The sequence below is a fragment of the Dermacentor albipictus genome, chromosome 7 (assembly GCF_038994185.2).
Source record: "Dermacentor albipictus isolate Rhodes 1998 colony chromosome 7, USDA_Dalb.pri_finalv2, whole genome shotgun sequence".
Classification (NCBI taxonomy): domain Eukaryota; kingdom Metazoa; phylum Arthropoda; class Arachnida; order Ixodida; family Ixodidae; genus Dermacentor; species Dermacentor albipictus.
The window spans coordinates 59,558,798-59,577,428 of NC_091827.1; positions in this window are offsets into that span (position 1 = coordinate 59,558,798).

Genomic DNA, 18,631 nt, shown 5'->3' on the forward strand with positions numbered 1-18,631 from the left:
AAAGTAGTAAGCTTCCTTGGGCCACAAGCGGTAGGGCGGCCACCCTACAAGCGGCTAATGTGAATAACAACCTCACTTCTGGTTTTGGGCGCGCGCTGTTTGAACGCTAGCTTGTGTTCACGAGCTAGCGTGAACGCTAGCTAGCTCGTGAAGCGAAAAATGTACACATTCTTTGGTATATCACGCATAAAACGTACAGCACGGCATTCATTTCATTAAAGAACAAGCACAAACAATCATCCAAAGCACATAATTGATGATAATTGCGGTCCTGATAACAATGCCAAGCACGTAGCGCTCCCCGCACAAGTTTCGCTGCAAAGATTTCTCTTGCGCAAGCACAAAATTCGGGCCCTCAATACAGTAATTAAAATTTTCGCTAATTATTCTAATCTAATTATTGATAGTTCAACCAAGGAAAAAAATCCTCCTGTTGCGGTACGTCACTGCCGACAGATTACCATTGGTTGCGTCCTTGTACATTCAATATATTATTTTTAAGAGCTACATAGGCTGACGTTAGCTGGCGCACCCTGTTTTATAAATTTCCCCTAAGCTGTCCTTCGTGTCAGTATCTGTTGGCTTCTTATTTGACTGGTAAGCATCGGGCCCCCCTCGGTTTCCTTTCTTCCCATTCACTACACAGCTAGGTTTTCGAATCCTACAGCTTTAATGCCTTCAGGCAGTATGTGAGAGGGTTTACTGAGAAGTTGCTTTCACCCCGAGAAAGTTCATGTACTACGTTACACCTGGATGCTCTACATCCACTGCCATGGCCATGAGTGGTGACGCTGGCTAACACGCTCGGGTAAGTTCTTGTAGACAGACGTAAGTTCACCAGAAAGTGGATGGGGAAATGGCGCGGTCGTAACTCAATTGGTGTGAGCATCGCACGCGTAATGCGAATACGTGAGTTGGTTTCCCATCTGCGTCCAGTTGATTTCCCGCCCACTTTCATTTCCATTTATTTATTTATTTATTTATTTATTTATTTATTTATTTATTTCCTCAAAGGGCCCGGTGTGGGGTATTACATTAGGGATGGGTGAGCACTTCAGTGAAATTTGGATTCAATATGGCAGCCCTGAAGTGATGTGGATTGCAGTGGTCGGCGGTGAGGTCATTCCTGTCCCGGACAGTCTTCACAAAAAAGGAATTACGGTGCACAGTGGTTCGGGCAGGCGGAGGGTACACAGATTCTTTTGTGACGTAGTCGGCAAGATTGACGGTGCACTGTAATGATGGCTGAAGTACATAGGAGCAGAATGATAAAATTTGTGGTAAGGACGCAGTCTGTAAAAAAAAAAAAGAAACATGACGCCTTAAATCTATATGGGAAATTCCTGCTTTTAATTTTATCTGAGGAACACTAGTGTGGTAGAGTCAATAAAACGAGCTGCACGATTTTGAACTGCTTCTAGAGTGTTAGAAAGGGCTGTTTGGTGTGGGTCCCAAAGAGAGCATGCGTATGCTATCTTAGGTCTGACGAAAGTTAGATAAGTTAGTGTTATTAAGGATTGGGGTACGAAGTGCAAGTTGCGGCGGAAATAGCCAACCGTGCGATTCGCTTCGTTAGTGATGTTCGTATAATATGAAAAGACCAGGAAAGGTTACTTGAAAGTATAAGGCCAGGGTACTTGCGTGATTCCACAAACAGTATTTCCGAGTTGCAGAGAACTTCGGATTATGGTGATGCTTCCGCCGGTGAAAAGGTACTAGTAAAGTCTTCGTAGTGTTCATTGACATTAGCCACTAGTTGCTCCTAGTGATAACTTTGTCAAGATCATCTTGCAATGTGCCATTGTCGGTACTATTAAAGATTGGGCGATATATGACACAATCGTCAGCAAAAACGCGAATGTTAGAATAAAGTTTAGCGGGTAAATTATTAATATGTATAAGGAAGAGAAGGGGCCCAAGGACCGTGCCTTGGGGCACTCCGGGAAGAACGGGGATTTTAGAGGAGGAGTGGTTGATAGCATACACAAACTGTTCTCTGTTAGTTAAGAAATTACTTATCCAGTCTAAAACAAGAGGATTAAGGTGTAAGCGAGAAAGTTTTAGGAGAAGCCGTTGATGCAGAACTTTGTCAAACGCCTTTTCGAAATCTAAAAAGAGGGCATCAACTGGGATATTTTGATGAAGGTTAGAGCTTGTCATTTATAGATAGAGTTAATTGGCTATCACTAGATAGACCTTCGCGGAAACGACGTTGGTTAGGGTGGAAGAAATTGACAGACGTTAGGAATGCAGCAATGTGAGAGTAAAGTACATTTTCTATTAATTTCGAAGCGACGTTGTTCAGAGAAATTGGGCGGTAAATACTACATAATGATGAAGGACCTTTGTTTTGGGACTGACATAACTTTACCCACTTTCCAGTCATCCGGCACTCTTCATGATGACAAAGACTGCTGAAAAGTATGACATGAGATCTCGCTAGTCATATATTTAGTATTCTTTAAGGCTTTGGAATTAATACCGCCGATGCCAGGTGAAGATGACACCTTCAAGGAATCAATACATTCCCTGATGCCATCAGAACTAAAGGTGCTTGCGGGCATGGTATGGTAATTTTAATATGTTAATTCAGGAAGTTCACCTTTGGGTTCATTAGTAAATGCGGAAGAAAATGCATGATTAAGTACTTCGGCGGTTTCATGATAAGGAACAGGTTTATTTTGCTCGTCACACAGTGCGAGTGATTGCGAAGGCTTTGGATTTATAATATTCCAGAATTGTATAGAGTTAGTTGGCAGAATGTTTGGTAAAGTAGTCGAAAGAAAAGAGCGTCTTGTTTGACTAGCAAGCGATAGGTACGTTTTTTGAGCGGTGTAGTTTATGCCAGGCGCACTCGGTCAGAATGCCTTGCAGCGTGGTAAAGCCTTTTCTTTTTATTGTTGAGTCGCTTTAGTACCGTGTTGAACCACGGTGATGAGAGCTTTTCGGTTATAGTGATAGTAGATATGTAACTTTTTATCAGTTCATGTGTTCTATTTTTGAAAATGAGCCAGTTCGTTTCAACGGAACGTTCTGACAAATCGGTGAAGAACGAGCCGGCAAATTTTGCAAGTTTAATATTCATGTCGGTATAGTTGCATTTTTCGTAAAGAGGGGATTGGAAAAAAAACTTTTAATAAAAGACCTGCAGGACGCACGTCAGCGCGCAGTGGGCGTACAACCAGGCAGATGACGCAGCTGCGTCATCTGCCTTGCTTGTATTTCCTTTCCTGAAAACGCCGCAGCCGCTACTTTGCTCTAGGGAATGCTATGTCATGCTGATAACGCACATGCCGTTCGTTACTGGAAAGTACCGGACTCGCCGCGTTAAAGAAAGGAAATGCGGACAAGACAGATGACGATTATCGTTGTATGTCAAAAAGGTGTAATTTTGCTTAAGAGTGTACGTTGAGGCGTAAGGAATAGTGGTAGTTTACCTGCGCGACAAACAAGCGTCGTAGGTTAGCGTTTGTCGCCATAGCTGTGGTGCTGCCAAACCCATGAAAGGCCGCGCGGGATCCGATCGGCTTTGTAAGGCAGAGGCGAGGAAAGGGCGAAAATAAATTATTGAATTCAAATAAGAACTACAATTAATTTGCCCCGCACTGTCCTTCGTGTCACTGTTTGTTGGCTCCTCATGATTAGCCACACACACGTATATATATATATATATATATATATATATATATATATATATATATATATATATATATATAGTCATCTCATAAGAAGCCAACAAACACTGACACCAAGGACAACATAGGGGCAGTTACTTGTGCTTAATAAATTAAATAAAGAAACGATAACTTAATGGAAATTAAAGTGGATGAAAAACAACTTGCCGCAGGTGGGAACCGAACCCACAACCTTTGCATTTCGCGTGCGATGCTCTACCAATTGAGCTACGGCGGCGCTGTTTCCCCATCCACTTTCTTGGGTATTTATATGTCCTAGTAGAACCCTGGGAGTGTTAGCCAGCGCCACCACTCACATGGTGGTGGCGTTGTGCTTGAGAAACTGGCCGCCTTGCGAGGATTCTGGCATCCGAAATCACAGAATGCGGGTCATTTTGGCTTTGGCAGAGTTGAATATGTGGTCCTGCTTTACTAATACGCAACTAACTAGACTCGAGGAGGCTACATTACCTCTTCTCGCAGTAAATGTACCCAATTTACTATTGCAGAAACGCTGGTTACCATGCAGCTCAATATTCCTTTAGTAGCTTCTGTTTAGCTGCAATTAGAGTAGAATAATGTAATCGATGGAAAGAATTGGCTGGCACCACCACAGTGAAAATTATGGCACAAGCTACTATGTGGCTTCACTGGACACACACACACACACACACACACACACACACACACACACACACACACACACACACACACACACACACACACACACACACACACACACACACACACACACACACACACACACACACACACACACACACACACACACACACACACACACACACACACACACACACACACACACACACACACACACACACACACACACACACACACACACACACACACACACACACACACACACACACACACACACACACACACACACACACACACACACACACACACACACACACACACACACACACACACACACACACACACACACACACACACACACACACACACACACACACACACACACACACACACACACACACACACACACACACACACACACACACACACACACACACACACACACACACACACACACACACACACACACACACACACACACACACACACACACAAACACACACACACACACACACACACACACACACACGCACGCACACACGCACACACACACACACACACACACACACACACGCACACACACACACACATTGACACAGCTTGCGTGTGCACCGTGGTGTCATTGCACAAATTGGAACTTTCAGGCTTATTGCGAACAGAAAATCTCCATAACATTGCCACTGTATTTCTTCCATATGTTGAGAGTAAGCAGGATATTTAATATCGTTAGTAGAATTTTCAAAAATCGCCTGTAGCATATAAAGCACAAATCTGTTCATTGAACTGGATTACCCAAAAAGGCAAACATTTACATTGAACATCAAAGTGTAAAATTGACTAATTAAGGAATATCCTAATTACCTTAGCGCACAAATTGTAATAGACGAATTGAAGCCGATGATGTCACAAACAACACCCACTTGCAAAGAATTTTGAAGCTAGCACCAATTTCGAGATGAGTGCTGCAACAATGCATTTTGGGAGCGCATATCTAAAAACTTGTGCCAACCTAAAATTCGTTCGGTACGAGTTTAGAACTCACTGGGAACAATTCGTAGATGACAATATGTGCCATAAGGTTTTTAGCTAATAACTTAATTAGCGAGGCTTTGATGGTTATTCAACTACTCATTATAATTTATCGTGCAAATTGCGCCTGCCTCTGAGAGTAATCTACCTCAAACAGTAGAATCGCGCTACATGCACCGGGTGATTAAAAAAAATATATTAACGATAAAATAAAACATTCCATACATTACGCTGCAAATAAGTACATTAAGTGAAAGGTGATCACACAGTCGCCGGGACTGTCTCTTGACGGAGACCGTCGAAGCAAGACACACGAACAGACTCAGGGTTCAGCAAGATGGCATTACAATATCGCATAGATCGAAGCAGACGACATCGGCGTGTTGACTTCTACTGAACTTCCTCGTCCGCATCGGCCGTCGCGGGAAATATCTGCTCTTCGTCGATGGACGACGATGGCTCCGATTGGACAGGCCGGCTGCCGTCGACGCCAAGGGTCCCGCCAATGGTCGCAGCTGCCTGCTCACCGCCTGACCCCATCGGTGCGTCGAGCCAGTCCTTGTCTGCGGCCGGGAGCACCTCGTCTTCCAAGAAACGCCACAGTCGCACTGCATGCAATCGGGATGTAGACGTTCGGTGTGACCAGGGTTGCGGCACCGGTCTGTATTCGGTAAAGGCAAAGATGATCGATGGTCGGGGATAATCACGGCTGAAGTGAATAAAAAAAAAATGCGCTCATCGCAATGAAGACACTGAACCGTAGATCAATAAAGATTAAACGGTCAAGAACGTGGAAGAATGAGTAAAAACCACAAACACCTTTCGGCCTTCTGCACGGAGACCTATAGCATGTAATGTACACGTTCTAATTTACTACAAGAGTCTACGCACGAACTTAGATCGTTGTCTTACAGTCAAATTGTTTAAGGACGTCTAGCTTTTAATGCGATAGGATTATGCGTATCGTTCAAGGGCGCTATAGGTTTGTGAATTACCATCCGAAAAAGCTGGGAGACGGGGATAATTGCGAAGGCGAAAACATCGAGAGGTAAGGAAAGGATGATTGAGTCACTGAGCGCGTGCCGCCAGGGAGAAGGCTGGCGGAAGCGATTGCGTCGGCATTACGTAACAGCGCGTGTCGCGTTGAGGTGATTACGTCATTGCGGTACCGCACTGTGCCGATCGCGGCGCCTGTTGCATCATTCTCTACGCTCGGTAGGTTGCGCAGGGTTGGTCGCCGCAGAATGAACCACCGACGCCCGTTGAATATCCGGATAAGATTGGAACGTCCGAGTCTGACAAGGTACGTGTACCGATATCCGCTGGACATCCGTACATAATCAAAGCGAAATTCAGTATATGCTGTACGTTGCGAGGATGATCAAAGGGCTTTGCATTTTGAATTGTTAAAAATACATCCTAGAAGGTTTATCCACATGATTATCCGACGGACGTCGCGTTATCAGGATATCCAACAGAAGATAACTTGATAACAGCAGATAACGAGCGTTCACATCAGCCACACAAGGCAACTGTGATATGTAAAAATATGCGGCGTTACTAATTTACATTGTGCAACCTGCTGTTACGACCTACTGTTACAAGCTGCTGTGTAGTGCTGGTTTTACACATGCTTTCATTTCAGTGTTTATGCTTCCGTAGCTATTATCCTATTGCACAGCAAATGTATCGGTTATATAGGTAAACATATTTATATCGACTGAACAAGATCAGCATATAAATACTTACGAGATATGTCTGTGCAGAAAAAAAGCAAGATATTCAAGGTTAATATACAAAGTATGCAGCAGCACTAGTAACTAAGAAGCAATCTTTCGAAGCACTGAGAGGAACGTCGTCGGGCCAATTTTCTCTTGCCATAAAAGAAATTAGGTACCTTGTGCAACACTGGTGTTTTCGTGTTCGATATTCTAAGAAGGCAAATGCAAAGACGCTCGTTTTGCTGAAATCTTTATTTTCTGCTATGTTTGGCACACAGTGAACACATCCAAAGCGTTTGGTACACGTAGGTGGCTTGGCGCTGTAATTTTGTTTGCCTTTTGTGAAACAAGCTGCGTCACTGGATGAAGCATCCTTGGCAGCGTCCGAGGGTCACATCTTCTAGGGTAGAGGAACCTCTGGATCGTCTGAGAACGTTTCCGGACCTGCAAGCATACTCAGCCCTGGTTTGCGTGAATGTCGGTGTCGTTAGCCAAATCGGGTAAAAACAAACTTAAGAAACAGATGTTGTAAGGGTGCTCTGCAGCTCGCTGAAGAAAAACGCGCTCAATTTGGTAACATTCCAGCTTGGGCGTTTCTGGCTGCTTTCTAAATTAACGCTGTTTCAAACGCTCTTTCCAGTGAAAGCAATGCTAACATTCATTGCGAATAAGCAGCGTTGAAGACAGGTCTTCCTGATATACTCCATTCCGGCTCATTTTTTCCCCATCCCGCTGTTTGTACAATTTGCATGGAGCATGCAATCATGCCTTCGGGGAAAAACAACACATGCGCGCACATACGCACGCACGCACGGTAGTTTTAGGGTTTGTGCATATTTAACTCCTCCTTCGACAGCTCTCCTACGCCCCGACTGGAGTACGTGTACAGTGACACAAAACAATGTAAACACGTTTCTTCGAGGACGCGTGTTCGGCGAATATTCACGCAGACAAAAATTGTTTTGCATAAACGTGCTCAGATAACCCACCGTTTCTGCTAAAATGCGTGCGCATAGTGTCTGGAGAGAGAGAGGCAAATGTCACCGAGGACGGAAACGCAAGCAAAAGGGCGAGCAGGGGTGTTGCGCACTCATCTCAACGATGACGGATATCAGGCGGGCGACGGAACCGCCATGATTGCGACAATCTACAAGCTCGCGGTTCCTGAAGAGCCTGCGTGATTAACATTAGGTAGGGTCTAGCGATAAGACTCATAATACGCACAGCAAGGTCCTTGATCCTTGCTCTACCGAAGTTGTTCCTTTCCTAAATAAAATTGTGCAGCCGGTCCCCTCCCTCCTCATTGCGCGAGGGTTGCTCGCACAAAGCATATACCATTCCGCTTCTGGCGCGTACGGCTTGATCGAACGAATCAGGCCAGCGGTAGCCATGTGCCGCTTGAGGTGTCAATGGCACAATCTGCTGTCTGCAGCGGGAACGCCCAGATCACGCGGCTTGACGAAATCGTGGATAGTGGTACACCCAACGATGCAGCCGAAATCACTGAATAGACGCGCGGCCTGGGAATCGGGTCCCGTACGCCCAACTCTAAAGACCAAGTCGTTAAGTCGGTAACGTCTACGGCTAGTTGGCTCGCTGATGCCGCAAGTATTCTGAAGCAGGCTGAAGTAACAGAGAGTCTGCGCAGAGAGATGCACTGAAAGGCACATACGAGCGCTGACTGCCGAATGTTGTACCGACGGTACATGTATTGGTGCACATCATGTCATTTTGACAGGGAAAATGAAACGCGGGAATACGTAAAAGCCATTAAGTCCTCGCTCCATTGATTAATTATCCATGGAATCAGAACGCACAAGCTGCGGCAGAAAATTAGCACGCCAAAAAGAAGAATAAGAAAACTATAGACTCGCTAGCGACTCTGATTAGAGCAGTGTTGCCACGTAAATAGCAGGCACTTACCCTCTCCAAGGCAGTCCTAGTAACACAATTTGCTTCAGGCGCCTTTCTAGGTTTCCGGAGGACACGGGTCTGGTGTCTGGAGGACATGGAGGCTGGTGTCTAACTTGTAAATGCACTGTCTTCTCTTTCTTCTTTCCTCTTTATGTCCCTCTCACAAGGCGCTTAGCAGTGCTCCCTAAAGCGTCGAGAAAATAGCGCCTCTTCCTCTCCAAAATCACTCTCTCTGCAGCAAGGCGCTGTGCACAAGGTGTATGGCCACGCGTATAGAATGTATCAAAAACGGCCGGTACAAAGTCTCGAAGCCCGACCGGTCTTGAAGCCTTACCTAACAGTACCGTGAAGCCCATGCCCAGTGGGCATGCATATTGCTGTACGGACCAGTATTTACGATGTCCAAGAGGCCAGTAGTGGGAAGACGACACGACGATTAGAGGCTAGCGCGGGCTGTTGCCTCTTGGCCAAGTGCGGCGTATTTCTTTGTAAATATACCTCTATATAGATTCTCGTCTGCTTCTTCCTACGTAACATATTTGGTGAAGGTGGTCGTTCCCTGTGTCTCGTCACGGAGCTTCGCAGTGGACGGTACGTCGATCCTTCCGTCATGGCTCCCGGCGACGACCTGCTGCCACTTTGACGACCTACGTCGCACTCTCCGCTCCTCGTGATCCTGGCGTATACTCTCGTGAACGTATACTCTCGTGAGAAGATGGGGAAGACGTCGAGGAATGGATCAGCCTGTACGAACGCGTCAGCACCAATAACTGGTGGGACCTCACTATCATGCTCGCCACCGTAGTCTTTTACCTCGGTGGCAAATCTGGCGTTTGGTTTTGGACACACGGAGATGAGCTCATCAGTTGGGATACACTTAAGCAAAAGCTCCGAGACTTGTTCGGCCACGCTTACAGTCACCGACTTGCCGCGAAGAAGGCGTTATCCAGCCGCGTGCAGACGTCAACAGAGCCCTGCGTCACTTACACGCAAGCCTTCTTGGCTCTATAAGGCAAAGTTGACGCGCTAGCCAGACAAGGTTTCCCAGGTTCTCAAAGGTGTTGCCGATGTCGCTTTCAAATTGCTCGTCTTCAACAACGTAGCGATGGTGGACGCACTTATCAAAGAGTGCCGCCGCCTGGAGCTCGCGAAAACCTGACGTATCAATCAACAGTTCGCCCGTTTGCCAAACACCCCGGCTGCATCTTCCTGTGCTGACGCTCCTCGTCCCAACAACACTGGCGATGTTACCAGGATCATCCCGCGAGAGATTGAGGCCGCCTATCCAGCTGTCTTCGGCGCCAGTTCCTCCAGCTCACATGCAGTCACGGTTTCCTTGATCCAGGCAGTTGTCCGTCAAGAGTTCGCCAACATGGGTCTCCACACCATCTGCTCGGCCCATCGCCCTGATGCGCGCCCGGATTCTTCGATTCCGTCCCGTCCCACATCTTATTACCCACCACGTTTGCGAAACCAATCTGAACGGCGCACTGCGCACGATAAGGCCCATTTGTTTTCACTGTCGTCGAATCGGGCACATTTCTTGCCACTGACGCAGTCGTTGGACTCCGAGCTGGACCACGTATACTGGCTACTCTCACCCATAGCGTCTCTTCTCGTCCCTACACCGCACCGTCCGATAATGCCGCCACTGTATCTTCTGCACTGACGCACCCCTATTCACGATTACCTTCGCCCTAACGTCGACAATCTCGCTCGCCCCAGCCCCGTCGCTCATATTAGACGACTTCCTGCGGACGCCCTCAGCTGAAAACTAGACGATGCAGCGCCTCGAGGTGGCGCTGCACTGCTCTCTACGCCACCAAATTCTCTACGGACGTTGCCCACTCATATGAACCTTTTAAAGTGCAAGTCTGCAAGTATACGGCGTTCCTGTGTCTGCTCTTCTAGACATTTATCTGTTATGAGCGTTGACGTTCGTAACCGCCCGAAGAAAATAATAACATGCGCCAGGACGCCTGTTTTCCGCGTCACCGACGGCAGAAAAGCCCCCGCAATTGGTATGTGCGCCGCCCGCGTCTCCTTTGTCGATCGCTCCACTATCGTTCTCTCTCCACAGTCATCGCCCACTGTCCCCACGACATCATCCTTGGCCTAGACTTCCTCTCCTCACATTCTGCTCTCATAGATTGTTCAGCCAGAACTCTCCGCCTTGACCTGCCTGTTCTGGATCCCGCTGAACTATACCCCCAGTCGCCTCAGTTTCGTAGACTTCGCTCGTTGACTTTGTGTCATCCCCACCAGTGCCCGACGGTCGCTGCATCGCTGCTCCCAAGCAAGAAGTCCTCCTTACACACGGTATCACAGAATATCTCACGCCTCTTGGCCAAGTGCCGCGTATTTCTCTGTAAATACTTGTATGTAGTTTCTCGTCTGCGTCTTCCTACGTAACATAATAACGGCACAACGTGGCTAGTTCGGCCGCGAACCGTTTCTGCTGGGAAATTTTGTGACAGGCTGTTACCTGGATTAACGTCTCATTGGAGAGCACGATGAATGCGAGTCAAGCCGGGCAACCTCGTCGTTTCTGGGGCGTCGTAGGTGAGGGTGGCATCAGATTGCATTCATCAGGCATGCAGTCTGGTAGCGTGGGCTCCGTGTTGGACCGTCGTCTTCTTTCTGTGCTTTTCTGCAGGGCTGGAGCTGCAAGGATAGGAGTCTCAATGCAGTGACGTACCAAACTTGCAAGCGGATTCAAGTGCTCAATCTGTCACCGTGTTGTCCACTTGTCTGGGCGGTGTGTGGCTATGTAGGCTGGATCTGGCCGGTAATTCAGAACTCATGATGATGATTGAAATGGCATACTGACGCGCGCCCTTAAGACGAAGAGAAGGCATTTTCAAACACAATGACCTCAATCGTGTTTAATTACAAAAAAGAAAGGAAAACACACACAGGTGCTGAGGATAACTACAGATGTAGTCGATTACGGCAGTATAGGCCGTTTGAATTTGCTCTGAGCTGGAGAAGCAACCACTAATTAAAACACCGTTCTCCGCCATAGGAATTAAGTCCAAGGCGGAATGAGTGCCAACAAAAAATAAGCCTATACGTAAGCACCAGCTTTGGTCTTGAATGAGATCTGTCGGCTTTCGAAACTAGAGTCAATTGATATCGTGGCGGAGCTCGTCTTATTACCGTATCATTGCATGGGGCCGGGAGCAGCGGGTCAGTTTGTTATGTGGAATGCCGAGCATAGAACTTCGAGCGGTGACGGGAAGGGTTCATCGTTAATAGGCGCAACTGTGAGCGAGCACGAATTAATTAGGCGATCCAATTCTTCTTTTTTTACGTGAAAAGTCCTTTATTGCGGTCAGCGTTGGGGGGTTGCTTGATAGAACCGGGCGTAACGTCACATGTATGTTATGAAAACGTGTAATACTAGTATCGCTTATATCTTTGCAACAGTACTATACCACGTGCCATATACTTTGGCATTGTTGTCCAAAGCAAAGAAGCCATTACTCGATCGTGCATGTTTCGCGTGCACGGATGACGCCGTTGCCACGCAATGCGTGATGCAATAATAGCTAAATTTAGCCCGTCGCTCGGCGTTCAGTGAGGCATGCAGTGAGGAACCTATACGGTTGTCGGTCTAAGCGAGAGTGGTTGCGTTTGAAAGAGGTTACTTAGTTATATTAGGTATAATCCATCAAAGTCAAACCTGTGCTCATCGGGAGTTGTAAGGCTTACAAGTGTGCAATTCTGTTGCAGAAGTTTGGCGGTCGCTCGGCTGCGGTGCCCCCGCGTTCGACACAAGGGGTCCAGAAATGGCATGGAAAGACTCGCGCGGTAAAGACAGAGATGTCGATTCGCGCCCACCGCGTATGACCACGGAGAGCCGCCTATACACGGATAGGAAGCGTGCACGATTGCGAGATTGGGTCGTTAGGACCCTCACAAGCTGTTTCGTAAGCGAAACGCGTAAGTTTTGCAATGCGTGAATAAATGTTAGCAGCGTATTTGGTGACACAATTTTTGTGTGCTTTAGTGCCCATGTACCTTTCGTTAAGATGCCCGTGTACCTTCAGCAGCACGCGCAAGACGTTTCACGTACCCTGTGGCTGGGTGCCCGATACATCATCATCAGCAGCAGCAGCAGCAGGAGCAGCAGCAGCAGCAGCCTGGTTACGCCCACTGCAGGGCAAAGGCCTCACCCATACATCTCACAGACTCCTCACAGACTATATACGCGGTGATTTTTATTCTCTAGAGGTTTTATCAATAGTTCGCGTGGTCATCTCTTTTGGTCACGTTGTGATTCATTTTGATCGTTTAACTTCAACTTGATGAGGAATTGATATTTCTTGACGTTTCTGCTTTATTGCGTTATTTGCTTTGAAACTTCAACTATAGTCGACTCGAGCAAATGTGGTAACTGTCATATTTTTCACTTGGCCGTTCTTTTCCTTCCTTTCTTTTATGTACTTTCTCGCTCGCGGTATGTAGAAGGACCGCGAAATTTAAAGGTCATGACGAAGTGCTTGACGGACGGACGGACGGAAAAACTTTAATGGAAAGAGGACCTGCGAGGTTGCCAGCCCGGGCTCAGGCCACCCGGGCATTGTGTGCGGTGAGGCATAGCCTTTCCACCGCTGCCCGGGCCCGCTGGATAGCCCATAATTGGTCGTGTAGTTCTGAGCTAGTCAGAGCGCTTAGCCATCGCTCCTCGAGAAGGTCCGGTTCTATCTTGTCCTCTACGTATACTGAACCGATCTGTGTGCACTTCCACAAGATGTGTGCCATGTCTGCGTGTTCGTGTTTGCAGAGCTTGCAGCTTGCGTCTGGATATTGTGTTGAATTTATTCTGTTTAAGTGTACTGGGTTTCGGAACGTTCTGGTTTGCAATCTTCTCCAATCTGTTTCTTGAGACCTGTCGAGTTGTTTGTGGGGTTGTGGGTATGCTTCTCTTTGTTTCGTGTAGTGTGTCAGTATGTCGTGGTACGTGACCAGTCTGTCCCTGTCGTCTTTTATCGCTTCTTCGTCGTCCTCGCCTCCTCCGTCTTCTCCATCGCCTCCGCCGCAGTCCTTTCCTCTTCCTCCAAGGGTTGCGGGGTGTTGGGCCGTCACTGTCCGTGCCGCGGTGGGTTAGTGTTCGCGCGACTCGGTGGGCCTTCTCGTTGAGGTTGGGAGGGGCATTCATGGTAACTTCTCCCATATGTGCCGGGATCCATTTGAGGTATTTGGGTGTAATTGTGCCGTTCTTAAAGTCTTCTGCTCTGTGGTTCAGGATTTTGGCCGCCTCGGTGGAGACCCATCCCTTTGTGAAATTCCTAATAGCCGTCTTCGAGTCGCTGATTATTGTTCTGTATTGTTGCCGACCGCTGATTATAGCCAATGCGATTGCCGTTTCTTCCGCTGCCTCCGACGATCTAGTCCTTACGGAGCCCGCAGTCACGGTCTTTCCTTTCGTGCATACGACCGCCATTGCGAAGAGGGAGTTACCTTTGTCAGCGCCGACACCACCATTGTCGTCCCTGTTTCGGGGGTACCGCGCGGCGTCTACGAAGAGCACCCCCTCCCGAGCGCCGTGATTTTTGAGGATCGTTTTCGTGCGGCATTTCCTTCTCTCGACATTGTGCACGGGGTGCATGTTCTTCGGGATATTTTCCGTGTTAATTGCGGCTCGGACGTCTGGGTGAATCTGCATCTTGGGGCCGTTCATTCCGTGGTAGTTTATGCCGATCTTTTCCATGATTTCTCTACCCGCCTTGGTTCCGGAGAGTCTTTCAAGTTGCGCTATTCTCTGTGCTTCTGCGATCTCCTCCAGCGTGTTATGCACCCCGAGTTGTAGTAACCTTTCGTTTCTTGTGTATTGGGGGAGACCTAGTGCTGTTCTGTACGCTTTTCTAATGAGCGCGTCAATCCTGTCTTTCTCGGCCTTGTTCCAGTGGACGAATGCCGCCACGTACGCGACGTGGCTGATCGCGAAGGCCTGAACGAGCCGTACGACGTTTCTTTCCTTAATGCCCCTCCTGTTGTTGGAGACTCTCTGTATTAGCCGAATGGCCGCCATGACTTTCTTTTCCAGGCGTGTTATAGTTTCCGTGTTTGTTCCCCTGGCTTCGATCCAGAGACCCAGGACTCTAATCTTTTGGACCATGGGTATCTCCGTGCCTTTCCTCGTGGTTAATCTGATTCCCCTTTTGTGTAGTTCCGCTACGTCTCTGGACGGTTTGCCGGACCTCCTGGGGCGGTAGAGCAGCAGTTCCGATTTTTCCGGTGAGCATTCAAGTCCGGTGCCCTCTAGATGATTTTCGATTGCCTCCACCGCCCCTTGAAGTCTGTTCTCCATATCACCCTCGCTTGCGTCTTTCGTGGTCCAAATCGTAAAGTCGTCTGCATAAACGGTGTGATTAATGCCTTCTATTCGGTCCAGTTTTTCCGATAGTCCGATCATGACGAGGTTGAAGAGCATCGGTGACACGACGGACCCTTGCGGCGTGCCAGCGCTGCCCATGTCCACCTGGATACTCTCCTCCTCGTCCAGTCTGATTCTGGCTGTTCTTCCCGTAAGGAAATTTCGGATAAAATTATACGTTCGTTCGCCCAGGCCGAGTTGCACGATTCTGTCGAGTATGGCCGTGTGCTTGACCCTGTCGAAGGCCTTCTTTAGATCAAGTCCAAGTATTGTTCTCAAGCCCCGCCCCGTGGTATCTATGACTTGCTCATTTAGCTGTATCATTGCGTCTTGTGTAGAGAGCCCTCTTCTGAAGCCAATCGTGTTGCTGTGGTACAGGTCGTTTGACTCCAGGTAGCCGTTAACTCTACTCAGGCAAGCGTGCTCCATCACTTTACCAACGCAGGAAGTGAGAGAGATCGGCCGCATGTTCTGAATTTCTAAGGGTTTACCCGGCTTCGGGATGAGGATCACGTCGGACCTCTTCCATTCGTCGTGTATCCCGCCGTTCCGCCAGCACTCGTTGATGTAGTCTGTCAAGCGGCTCGTTGCCTGGTCGTCCAGGTTCCGGAGCATCTTGTTGGTCACTTTGTCGGGGCCCGGAGCCGACTTGGTCTTGATGGTCTGCAGGACCGCCTTGATTTCTTGCTGGGAGAAATCTCTGTCGAGGTCTTCGTTGGGAGAGCCCGAGTAGTTCCGGTGTTCAACGGCTGGAGGTCTCTCAAGGTACAGCTTGACGATTTCATCCGTGAAACATCCGTGAAATGAATGTTTCCTTTGTACTTGTGTCTGAGCTTGGTCATTTCCGCTTTCGCCACTGTCTTCGTTCCCGACGGGTCGAGCAGGTGCTTGAGGATCTTCCACGTCTTGCCCGTGTTGATGTTGCCGTCCATGGCGTCGCATACCTCGTCCCAATCCTGATTGCATAACTGGGCGCAGTGTGCTTCGATGGTCTTGTTTAGTTCCGCGATTTTGCGCCTTAGATTTCTATTGTGTTTTTGCCCTTGCAGCCGTTTCTGGGTGGATTTTTTGGCTTGTACGAGGTGCGCGAGCCTGCTGTCCATCCGCGGAGAGTGGCCACCACCGTTGTCGTCGTCTTCATGTTCGCGTCGAGCCTCCCAGTCGCCCCACTCCATCTCGGTCGTGGCCTTTTCTACGTCTCGTAGCTGCTCTCCGTTCCATTCCTCTATGTTTCTTATGGGTCCCTGTTCTTTTTCGTCTCTGATTTTGCGGAATTTGTCCCAGTCTACTAGCCGGAACTTATGTTTTATTCCCTTCGTGACGCGGGGCTCTCCTAGGGCAATGCTGAGTATCCTGTGATCGCTCCCCAGGTCCTCGAAGGTGTTCTCCCAGGTGATTCTCCCGGCTCTCCTGCATAGCGTTAGGTCTGGTGTGCTGTCCCTATGGGGGCCCGCACCCACTCTGGTGTGTGAGGCCGGCTCGTTGAGAAGGGTTAGGCCGGCCTTTTCTATGAGGTCGGCCAGATTTTTTCCCTTCTTGGACGAGTGTCCATAGCCCCACTGCGTGTGTGGAGCGTTGAAGTCCCCTCCGATGATGAGCCTGTTGTCGCCGGCGATGGTCAACGTTTCGTTTATTAAATCTTCGAAATTGTGTGTTAGGCCCTTCTTGGATGGGCTGCTGTAGACGTTCAGAACGAAAGTGCTGCTCTCCTTCTTGCTGCGGGGTACGACTTCTATGAGAATGTGGCTAATGTCCGTAATTTTTCTCATAATTCTCGGTATCGCGACCAGTCCTTTTTTGACTAATGTGGTCACGACTATGTCCCTTCCCGTCCCTTTTGTGCGTTGTTTGTGGGTGGCGTACCCGGCAATTTTGGCGTGGTCGAATGTTTCCTGGAGAATGATTACGTCGGGCTTTTGTCTTTTTGCGGTCAATTTAATGTGTTGTGTCATTGTTGCTTTTTTGTTCGAGAAGCTGCGGCAGTTCCACTGCCAGATGACGAGTCTTCCCTTTTTGGTGCCCGCCATCTTTACGAGAGCTTCTTCTCCAGCTCTGCGAGCCGCCTGTCGTACTTTAGGGCCTGCGCCTTCCTCTCTGCCTCGCTGTCACTAATGCGCGCCGCCAGCATCTCGAACATTTTATCCATTTTGTCAGAGAGTTTGTTTAGCATGTCCTCAAGGACGTCAGTTTTTTTTGTGCTAGGTCGGGGTCTCTTGACCTCCTGTACCGAAGCGACCTGTTCGTTGGTCTTGGTCTCCGGGATTGACCTTCGCGTATGTTCCACCAATATAGAAAAGAGAGAAATTAACATTACTTTAGAAACAGCTCTAATATTGTCGAGCCATCGTTGTTGGTTTTGTTGCTTCTAATAAACTTCCGAATGGCGAGGCCAACGTCTCTCTTGTCACTTACTCCCTTTAATGTCGTTTTTTTTTTCTTTTTGCAGGTAGCAAACTCTCATTGTCAGGCTTTTCTTTCTGGGATATTATAAAATGAACAGAACGGTTTATTTTTGGTTATGCAGAAAGAAAGAAAAAGAAAACTGACGCGGTAATGGCAAACGCTCTCTTGGTGTGCTTCTCACGTTCCTATCTGACGTCAGTAACATGGCAGTACAGAAAGGCGACGACGTGCTGGTACGTCAGCGACACTGAAAGAGTTCATACTTTCTTTCTAGTACGCGTATCGGTTTGCGCTGCGCTCCTTAAAGTGAAGTTTCACCAACTCGTCGAAATGTCAATTCTCTAAACGAGCTTCATTTCGTAACGGTTCTAAATGTAAAAAGCTTAGCAAACGTGTGAACCCATATATTGGTTCCGAAACAGACAAATGACTTCGTAACGGGTTCAGGAGCAGAACGAGTAAGCCGAGGCAGTTCCGAAACGTTAACCTTTCAGTCCTACCACCCATCTAACTTCTTCAGGAACGTTCGTTGAATCTTTGACTGTCTCAATCAATCAATAAATGAGTAACGAAAATCTGACGCGTCTTCAACGCGTTGAAAGAAATGAGCTTAACAGGAATATTTAAAGCAGGCAATGTTGCATAAATCCATCTATCTAGGCACTGTTCCCTTCAATTATTTCTCTCGCAAACACCTTTCAATTTTTTCTAAACTCGCTCATAGCATTTGCTGGTGGAACGGGCATGTTAACTCGGAGACAACCCATTTCCATTTCAGAGCTCAGTTTTTAGACTCCCGCTCCTGGGTTGAGCGTCGGCGTCCCTCGGCGTAACCGCACGAACGCACTCGTGCCACTTGCTCACGCGTTCGTCGTCGTCTTCTTCCA